The sequence below is a fragment of the Phyllobates terribilis genome, unplaced genomic scaffold (genome assembly GCF_046119375.1).
Source record: "Phyllobates terribilis strain yellow unplaced genomic scaffold, ASM4611937v1 Scaffold_576__1_contigs__length_1038135, whole genome shotgun sequence".
NCBI classification, from domain to species: domain Eukaryota; kingdom Metazoa; phylum Chordata; class Amphibia; order Anura; family Dendrobatidae; genus Phyllobates; species Phyllobates terribilis.
Genome location: NW_027363336.1, coordinates 623676 through 634894, shown reverse-complemented (window position 1 = coordinate 634894; position 11219 = coordinate 623676).

The following is an 11219-nucleotide window of genomic DNA, read 5'->3' as shown; positions in this document are numbered from 1 at the left end:
ACAGGAATGGGGGACTCTTTCCTCTTTTGGACTGTCCTACCAGGAGGTCGTGTAGAGGTGCTACCGTTTTTGGTATAGTCCTTTATGAACCTCCTGTAGTACCCGTCCAGCCCCAGGAATTGCCGTACCTCTTTGATGCTTCTCGGTTCAGGCCACTTCTGGATGGCAGTGACCTTCTCTAGATCTGGTGCTACTCCCTCCGAGTTGACTACATGTCCCAGGTACTGAACCTTCTGTTTGAGCAAGTGGCATTTAGAAGGCTTTAGTTTCATCTCATACCGGGACAATGCTTCAAATACCTCCGCCTGGTGCTTCAGATGGTCCTCATACGTCCTCGAGTACACGATAACATCATCAAAGTACAGCAGCACTGTCTTGAAGTTCCGGTGTCCCAAGCAACACTCCATCAGCCTCTGGAACGTTCCGGGTGCATTACAGAGTCCAAACAGCATACTGTTGACCTCGCACAGTCCCATCGGGGTGGTGAAGGCCGTCTTCTCCCGGTCTTCCTCTGCAGCCGAGACATATTAATATTCATGCTATCCAAGTGTAAAGGACATATTGATACTCATGCTAGAGTAACTCCATTTTGTCTGCTTGCTTTAAAATCATGTTATTATCACTCCTTGCATAACATACTTCTTTCTTTCTCTTCCCATGGAACTTTCTCACACTAACTTTTTATCTCAAGAACATTTTGTCTGACACCCCACTCCTGTTATCTAACTAGTCTAGGCCAGGATTGACCTTGTAAACCTCCAGCGTGCTTCGAACTAACGATAATATGACCATATGTGTATTTCCGTAATAATTGTACTAACATTGGTTTAAGACTGTAGTATGGTTGTAGATGATTGGACATTAATAAACTCAAAACAATATAAAATGCTAAGCAAAATAAACGGGATCAGAGATTCTTTGAATCCTCCTGACGCGCCCCCTGGGCTGGTAGATGCTGGGGGTTCTAGTCACTGTGGCGGTGACCCGGTCCATGACCCAGGGCGGTCAATCCAAGGGTAATTTATGTATAGGTTTATAATGTCCAACTACGCCACCTGTGGAGTGCGGCTAATGAGGCCGCCGCTGCGGAACAGTCCTCGGAAGCTGTTGGTTTGGCAGCAAAGGTGGTATAACTCCCCACAGGAAGAGTGTGGCTTCAGGGCAGTGTGTGTGGATGATGGTGGTTGTGCAGGATGTCTAGGTGCAGAAATAACCACAGAGTCTGTGCAGTGCAGTCCCAGGGTCTTTACTGATGACACTTTAAACAGGCCTGGACTGGTGTACTGGCTAGTGATAGGAGCCCGGTCAGTCTGGGAGCAAGCATAGAGTCCTCCTGGACAGGTGGAGGTGTAGGCCTGCCTTTCTTGCCATACTCTTTGGCTATTCTGCTTGTAGCTGTTTTGTAGTCCACGTCCCTGAGTGTAACGTGCTGTTCTCATCCGTATGGCTGGCAACTCGGGCCTTGTGTATGCCTCGTTCCTCCTTGGCGGTACTGGTCCCTCGGTGCTGCTGATCCTCCGGCCGTCTGATCGGGGCCAGGAGACCTGCAATCTCCTGCCCTACGGTATCTGCTGCTGGGTCTGGAATCCCCCACAGTCTTGGACTCCGGCGTCCGGTATCTGTGTAGTCCAGCTAGGGTGAGCTATCTCCAGCTCCAGTCCCTAGCTCCTCTCTCTTCAGTGTCCTAAACTCAACTTCTTGCACTAAATTAAACTAACCCCGCCTCCAGATCCAGTTGCCAAAGGGAGGGGTCTCTCCTTGCTGGCCTGGAGCCAGGAAAGTGTTGCATGTATTGTGTTCCTGATTCGGAAACCCCTGCTTACCTCCAGACATGGCATTACTTCTTTTGAGGGAAGCAATACCACTGTGGCAACCAGACCCTCTGGGGTGCGACATTCCCCCCTAGTTAATTTCATTACTCCGGGACTGAACATATTTTTCAAAAATAACAATAGCATTAACAATAACAGGCACATTAGAATATTTACAAACATTACAGTCCTTGATAGGTTACAGTACAATCTGCAACCAGGTGTCCATTCCACTGCGCAAGGTGTAATTTGAGGGACCTGTCCAAAACCCTCCACGGAGGCCCCTGGGGTGGCTGCAGGGCATCGATGATCCAGGTCTTGGACCACGTCTTCGGCCACCTCCAATAAGTTTTTGTTCAGTGGTCTTTCAATAAGGGGCACTTTAACAAGTGAAACTATTTACAAGGGAAAGTTCTTTGGTTATTCACGGTCCATAAACTACAAGTTTCTGGATCCCTTTCGGGTAACTCGAAAAACACACATTTCACACTTTAAACTTTGCATTTTTAAATTCTCCAACGGGCAGGGGGATGACCTTTTGTAGCTCTGGTAGATCTACGGAGTACACTATCTGTCAGTGCTCTACCCTGGTCCCTTATGTCTACCCCTGGTGTAGTGGGTTCAGTGTGAACTGCATTACTAGTATTTTGAGGTGACACTGGTAGGTTGGGGAATTTCCTACGAACTCTTTGGCTTACTGTGGGTAAGACAGGTTCACTATTAGCGAAGGGTAGATTCTCCTGGTCTGCTGATGATGAGGCTTCTGTCTCTGGGGCCAACTGTTCTTCCAACTCTTCAGGGACTTCGGCAGCTTCCTGAGGGGCTAGTTGGAGAAAGGTAAGGACTAGATCAACAATTGCATTGTTCACTTGTGTCCACGACCGGGGAAATTCTCCGAGTACTGTTTTGACCATTTCTTCCTCTTCCTCTGTGGGTTGAAGGCTATCCTGGTCTTCCTTAGTGTGTTGTAATTGCTCGGGACATTTGTTCAAGTGGTCTCTTGAAACAGTTGCTGATGTTTCTCCTCCATCCTTACTAATGAGGCACACCTTGGTGTTATCATGACTCGAGGGTAGGATGGTGTACGGCTCTTCCTCCCACTGGTTATCCAATTTGTGGAGTTGCCTCTTCCTCTTAAGGACTTGCTCTCCAGGTGACAATCGAACAGCAGGTGCGTGTTGATTGTAAGTCTTCTCTTGTCTTTGTCTTCCTTGGGACAGACTTCTTTCAACACTCTCTTGCACTTTGCGGTATTGTTGTTGCCGCTCAGTGTCCCAATCTGCTTCTGGTGAGGCCGTCTCTGGTGTTAGGACTCCCATGTCCAGGTCGATGGGCAGCTTACCAGGTCTTGCTCTCATCAGGTAGGCAGGTGTGCAGTTGGTAGAGTTTAATGGGATATGGTTATAGAGGTCCACCAGATCTGGTAGCTTTCCTGGCCACAGGCTGCGTTCCTCAAGGGGCAACATCTTCAGCAGGTCTATCACCACCTGGTTCATCTTCTCACACAACCTGTTGGTCTGGGGGTGATAAAGCGTTGTCCTGATTTTCTTGCAGCCATACAGGTTGCAGAATTCCTGGAACACCTCCGCTTCGAAGGCTGGACCTTGGTCAGTAAGCACACGTTCTGGGTAACCGTGCGGGCGACAGAAGTGCTGTAGGAATGCTTTGGCTGCTGTCTGAGCCATCTGGTCCTTTACTGGCACTACTACCAGGAACCGGGAGTAGTGATCTACGATGGTGAGAGCGTAGACATAGCCTGACCTGCTTGGGGCTAGCTTCACGTGGTCCAAGGCTACCAGTTCAAGTGGCTGTTTGGTGATGATGGGCTGCAGGGGAGCCCTCTGGCTGTCATGGTCTTTTCGCCTTAGGTTGCATGGTCCGCATTCTCCACACCACCTCTCCATTGCTTTCCTCATGCCAGCCCAGTAGAACCGTTCACATAGCAGGACTTCCAACTTCTTCCAGCCAAAGTGTCCTGCTCCATCGTGGTACGCTTCCAAGACCATTGACGCATCCCGCCTCGGGACTACCACCTGCCAGACCAATTCATGTGTCCAGAAGTTGATGGCTCTTCAATACAGCTTCCCTTCATAGATGAATAGCTTGCCCTTCTCCTTCCACAGCTGTTTGGTCTCCTCTGGAGCATCTGGATCAGGGTACGATTCAGCTCGTGTCAGCAACTCCTTGACTAGGTGGACAGCCGGGTCACTATCTTGCGTCTCTGCCCATCCATGGTGGGGCAATGGATTGAACGTGGCCTCTCTGTTGGCATAACACCTGTTCTTCACACAATAGGAGCACTGGGTTACTCCATGATGGTGGAAAGCGGGGATCTCTATCTCCTCCAGCTCTTCGGGTCTTCTCCCCCATCTGGCAAGTTAGGCATCCTGGACAGCGCATCGGCGTTTGCATTCTTGCGCCCAGCCCGGTACTTGAAGGTGAACTCATAATTTGACAGCCGAGCCATCCATCTTTGTTTCAGGGCACCAAGTTTCGCAGTGTCCAGGTGCGTCAGCGGGTTAATATCCGGTAATAGACGGTGAATTTGGAGGAGGCGAGATAATGCTTGAAGCGCTGTGTCACAGCCCAGACTACTGCGAGGAACTCCAACTTGAAGGAACTGTAAGTTTCGGGGTTCCTTTCTGTGGGCCAGAGCTTCCTGCTGGCATAGGCAACCACTCTTTCTCTGCCTTGCTGTATCTGGGACAGCACCGCTCCTAGCCCCACGTTACTTGCGTCTGTATGGAGTATGAAGGGTTGGCCATAGTCAGGGTAGGCGAGGATCTTGTCTCCTGTGAGAGCCATCTTCAGCCTACTGAAGGATTCGTCTTCCGGCTTATCCCATTTGAATGGAGGCTTCGGGTTTTTGGCCTTCCTGGACTGGCCTACTAGGGGGTCCTGCATGGGTGCCGCCATCTTGGTGAAGTCTTGGATAAATCTTCAGTAGTAGCCCACCAACCAGAGGAACTGCCGCACTTCCTTGATAGTGGAGGGTCTTTGCCAGTCCTTGATTACTGTGACCTTGTCAGGGTCTGGTGCTACACCTTCAGCGCTTACCACATAACCTAGGTACTGTACCTTGGGCTTCAACAGGTGGCATTTTGACGGCTTCACCTTCAGGCCAAAACCAGCTAGGGCTTCAAACACCTCTGCCAGGTGCTTCAGGTGATCTTCATAGGACTTGGAGTATACTATGACGTCATCCAGGTACAGCAGGACTGTCTCGAAGTTCTTATGTCCTAGTGTAGCGCCCCAAGGGTTCGGTTGCTACAGGGGTATTGCACCTCAACCAGAGGTGTGATATTCCACTCCCAGGTAAGGATGGAGTATGGACCAGGGCTCAGTTAGCTGCATACACACACACACAAACTCCCCATTTCTGGGGGACAGCTCGACGGTGCTCCCATATAATTGCAGGCACAACTGACCATGTCCCTGGCTGGAGTGGGGAGGGGGGAGAGAACCCAGTGATGTAGGTGCAGAAGGGGACGGTTTCTGGAGCATAGGAAGGAGCTCATTGGGTGCAGGTCACCTGAGCTCAACACAGAGAAGCAGATAAAAAGGTGGGGGCCATCTTAGGAGGGAGTTCTGTGAGAGGAGAAGGCAGGGAGCAGAGCTGCTGCATGGGGTCTGCTCCCTGGGCAGGCCTAGCACAGAGGCCGGAGCCTGAGGGAAGAGGGAAGAAGGAGAAGGAAGGAAAGAAGGCAAACAGAGGAGTAGAAAGGCTCCAGAAACAAGACGGCAGAAGGGACCCTAAGAGAGCAGAACAGACAGCAACCGTTGCAAACCCGCGTTATATCGGGTGAAGGGTCAGGCCGTGGAAGGGTACCGGATTCCCAAGTTGGTGGAGGTAAATCATCCCTCAGCCAAGAACCGGAGGTCGTGATCATTTATTGGTGCGACCCCTTGCTACACCCGCTAGGAAGGCACCACATAGGGTCAGGGAAACTGGCGCCAAGTTTTACCAGAGAAGGCCCGAGGCAGCTGGTAGAAGCGTGGTCACTAGTGTTGAGCATTCCGATACTGAAATATCGGGTATCGGCCGATATTCGCGGTATCGGAATTCCGATACTTAATTCCGATACTTTTGCAATATCGTATACCGGAATCGGAAGTTCCCATAATGCAATGAGCCAGTTTCATTTTATTCAGCCAGTGAGGATACTAAGAAGTGTGGGCACATCCTGTTAAGCATGTAGGAATCTTAACTAATGGCATGGCTGTGATTGGCTGCTGAAATCATGTCATGATGCACTATAAAAGCCGCCGCCGCCATTTTCAGCTCACTCTGCTGTGAATTCAGTTAAGGATAGGACGCTATTGTTCTGAGGGACAGTTTTAGCTACCTATTTGGTCTATTCTGCTTTACCCAAGCTACTTTATAAATCGCTGTGCCTTGCAGCGCTAGTGCACAGTTCTCTGTGCTGTCTGCAAGGTCTGTGTGTGTGAGTGGAGCTCACGCTGTAGTGTGTGCTTCAGCCACGTCTGGTTGTAGTGCACTCAGTGTGTGTCACTGCCTCATACATTGTCCTTTTTTGCCAATTCATAATTTTTCCTGATATCTCCTATTAGTGTGGTGGTTCCATCCATATTCAGCTAAATTGGTTCTAAACACACCATATAGGAGTAGATAGAGAATTTTTTTGGGTCTTGCAGCGCTAGTGCACAGTGCTCTGCATCTGCACTGTTTACCGCTGTCTGCAAGGTCTGTGTGTGTGAGTGCAGCTCACCCTGTAGTGTATGCTTCAACCCCGTCTGGTTGTAGTGCACTCAGTGTGTGTCACTGCCTCATATATTGTCCTTTTTTGCCAATTCATAATTTTTCCTGATTTCTCCTATTAGTGTGGTGGTTCCATCCGTATTCAGCTAAATTGGTTCCAAACACACTATATAGGAGTAGTTAGATGAGCCTTTCTGCAGCATTGTGCCCAGCAGCCCCAGCCAAATTAGTATTAGCCAATTTTTTGTAGCCTCATCTATTGCATTGTAGGTTACCTTCCTACATTGTAATAGCTACAAAAAGTTTGTGATACTATCTGTATTACATCTTTGGGCACATCCAGTGTCTTTTTGTGACAAAAAAAACCTAAATAAAGTTCACCAAACACTCCACTTTACAGTTGTGTAGGCCACGTTAACTCATATTAAAGTCTAGTCCACACTTTATAAAATTAGTGTTTCTTATACCTGTTAGCAGCTGTTCAGGAATAAGCACACTAAGCCCTTAGTACTTTTCTGCCTATCTTTATCAGTCTACCAAGATGAAGAAGGCAGGGAGTAAGGCATGTGGTCGTGGTCGTGGTCGTGGGCGTGGAGTTTCTGCACGGAGAGGACGTGAGGATTCTGTGCCTGCAGGGAGAGGACGTGGGGATTCTGTGCCTGCTGCGGGCACCAGTGACTCAGCATCCCCCAGTTTTACCAGGGAACAGTCCATTATGCGCAGCTTTGTAGGAGCTAGCCGTACCCCACTGCTGCGGGAGGACCAAATTGAAGCCGTTGTCGGATGGATGGCAGTTAACGCATCAACTTCAATTAGTTCCAGATCCTCTCAGGTCCTGAGGACTGAAGAGTAGACATGAGCGTTGTTCGACTCGAACTGTTCGCCAATCTCAAATTCGAGCTGTTTTGGGCTGTGTTCGAGCCGTTCGGCGAACACGAACGATTTGAAAAAAATTCGGCTGTTCGAGGTTATGTTCGATAACTGTTCGTGCACCAAAATCATAACTGGATTTTTTCTCAGTAATGATGAAAATTAATGTTATTACGCAGTTTGAGTGTACAGCGGGGCGGGGGGAGGGGCAGGGGTTGGATCTCTGCAGGAATAATGAAGATCTCCATTTTTTTTTCTCTTTCCCGCATTTACAGTGGGGAGGTGCAATCTGTCAGCCTATCAGCAGCGCACAGACGGAGCGAAGTGCTTTTTTTCAAACAAGCAAGGGCAGGTGTCGTTGGCAGTGTATGTCACATGTCCTTGCCCTATAAGACCCAGCAATTTTCCCCGTCGCCACCATTTTCTCACTGCTGCAGCTGCGTGTTAGATGGCACCGCTGTTGCTGTGTGCGCTATACCTTGTTAATTTCAAGCCAATTTTCGCACAAATCTACAGATACCTTGGGAGTAGAGAATAGTTGTGATTGCAGTCCTTTTAAGGACTAGGTTACAGCATTTCCTACGACTTTTATCAGGCAGGTCTGTGCTCTTAAATAGATAGGTTGGGAGTAAAGACTAATTGTAATTGCAGTCCTTTTCAGGACTAAGTTACATCAGTTCATATCAGTTTTTGCCAGGCAGGTCTGTGCCAGTGCTGTACAAGTTTTTTTCACAGCATTTGGCTAAATCTAGCAAAACAAATCCTTTTTGGCCTATTGCAGAGTGTGTTAGTCAGTGGAGTAGCCTATCTGTGTTGCAAGCTACACCACCTGTGTATAGAATACCAATGTTTTTACTGCACATAGTGAAGTAAAACCTTTTGGGCATAGCATCATTCTATTAGTCCATCTATACTGACCTCCATCAGGTTGCAAATTGAATATAATTTTTTTCTGCATCTAGCTCTGAAAAAATATTTGGGCTTCTAGCAGTGTGTGGGACTTGTTCTATTAGTCCATCTATACTGACCTCCACCAGGTTGCAAATTGAATATAATTTTTTTCTGCATCTAACCCAGCCAATAGTTTTGGCCTAATACCACAGTTAATACTCAGCTCTGCTCGGTTCCCATCCATTGTTTTTTTGTGCAAACAACTCCAGAGTTGTGAATTAGTTAACCACCAAAATGAGTGGAAAAAAGCCTGCTGCTGGTGGAAAGGGGAATAGGCGTGATGGGGAGGGGAAAAAAGGTAGTGTCCATGGGGTAGGTGTTAAAGCAACAGTAACATCTGCAGAAGAAAGACCATCTTCCAGCCAAACTAAAATGTCTACTTCTTTTAGCGGAAAATGTGATAAGATCCCTTTCTTACGGCCACGCCAATCGCTACAAATTCCAGATGAGGCACAAAAACAGCAGGTGCTTCAACGGATATCAAGTGCTCCTTTAAGTGGGCTCTCCTCCACATCAACTTCAACATCACAAATACTCCAGTCCTCAGAGGTGTCACCCCAATCGCACTTGCTTCCTCAAAACTCCCAAGTCTCCAGCTGCCCGTCTGAGTATGAGGTAGAACAGATGGTTGAGTCTGCAGAGCTGTTTACTCATACTATAGCCTGGGAATCAGAGGTCGGCTCCAGCACTTCTGTGAATCCAGACGAGGAAATGATCTGCACTGATGCCCAGAATCTTTATGAGTCGGATCCAGGACCAGACGCAGAAGGTTCTGACCATAATGTAGACCCTCATTCCCAAACTGTAACTCCTGTTGGTGGAGACAATGAGGAAGATGATGATGAGACTCAAATACCTGATTGGAGCGACAACTTTAGTTTTTTGTCAGGGCAGGAACAGGTTGGCTCTGAGGACGAACGGTGTGATAACGCACAGGGTGATGATGATGAGGTTGGAGATCCCACTTACTGTCAACCCACAGTCAGCCAAGAGATGAGGTCAGCAGAGGAGGTGGAGGAGAATGCTAGTGATGACGAGGTCAGGTTGTGCCTTCCTGGACAGAGACGTAGTACTGGAAGCACGTCAACAACTGCATCCTCAAACACAACTCTGCCTCTCACCACAAGTCGTGGTGGCTCTTCAGGTCGCATGGGTGCTAAGCCTTGCATAGCCTGGGCATTTTTTCAGATCGATAAAGATGACCCAACTCGTGCTATCTGTAACATTTGTCAGCAAAAGCTAAGTAGAGGCCAAAAAATACATAGTTTGAGTACTTCATGCATGAACCGGCACATGGACATGAAGCATAAGTTGCAGTGGGAAGCTCACTGTGCTACAATGCGGCCTAGCCGGCCGGGCCAACCGCCGTCTGCCACATCTTGTGCATCCGCGGCCTCTTCATCCTCTGTGACTGGGGGGACAGCAGTCATACCTGTTTTGGGACACAGACCTGCCACCTCTTTACCCCCAACTGCCAGCGTGATTGGCAGGACATCATTTTCTTTGGAGGTGGTAACACCAGCTGGTGTTGAGCGCTGTCTGACATCGATAGCACCACCTTTGGATCAAGGCAACCTAACATGTCCGCCTGCATCTTCCTCACAGACCGGCAGTTTGCCGGGGACTCCCTTATCAACCCCGTCTAAGCACAACAGCCAGCCCTCGGTCCCTCAGATGTGGACAAGCAAAGACCATTTCCTCCTTGCCATGAGAAAGCTAAGAGGTTGAATTTCACAATCTGCAAGCTCTTGGCTACAGAAATGCTGCCTTTCCACCTGGTGGACACAGAGGTTTTTCGAGACCTTATGTCCGTCGCAGTGCCCCAGTACCAGATGCCCAGTCAGCGCTACTTCTCAAAGAAAGGTGTGCCTGCGCTTCACCAGCATGTCGCACACAACATCACCGCTTCTTTGAGAAACTCTGTGTGTGACAGGGTGCATTTCACCACAAACACTTGGACGAGTAGGCATGGACAGGGGCGTTACATGTCGCTGACTGGGCACTGGGTAACTATGGTGACAGAAGGACAAGGGGCTGCTGTCCAAGTCTTGCCGTCTCCACGAGCTGTGCGTCAATCCTCTTTATCTCAAATTTCCTCCACTGCTTCTGCCTCCTCAACCTCCTCTCGGTCCTGCACCTGCACCCAAAGCCTGTCTGGTCATGCCACAAGCTTTCTAACTGCGCAGAAGGGATCCTGCACACCTCCTTACTATGCTGGCAGTAGGGCTCAACGTCACCAGGCGGTTTTTACTTGTCCTCTCCATTATGGTACCATAACTAAAATAGACTAAAAGAATAAAAAAGCTAAACGTGAAAGTAGATGGATATATCGTCTGGGTTCTTTGGCTCCCCAGGGCTTAAATGAGAGCTTTGGTTTTGGGGTCTTTCCATAGACTATACAAGACTATGAAACAAGATTTTGGTGGGTATTTTGTGTCTGTAAGCTTGATTTTAATTTTTTATTCTTTTAGTCTATTTTAGTTATGGTACCATGTTCCATGAATACTGGTGGAGATTGAGCTGTGACGTCTCTTTGTGACAGTTAAAGGAGCACTAATGGAGAGGACCTTATCATGAAGAAGGCATTTGAGTTTTGATCCTTTCATAGCCCTTATCTACATTGGCGAATATGATGAACTGAGTCATGAATAATATGCTTATTTTTATGCACGTTTAGTTTTGTCACCATTTATAATTATGAATCATGATACTTATATTGGATTAATTGCACGTTGCGCAGTTATTTCTGATGTAAATTATCTGATATAATTATCTGACTTTGATTTTAGGAAAGTAATTTTCCTTGCACTGTCACTTTATACTTATATGCACCTTAAGTAGATATTTATTGGTGCATGAATTGTTCA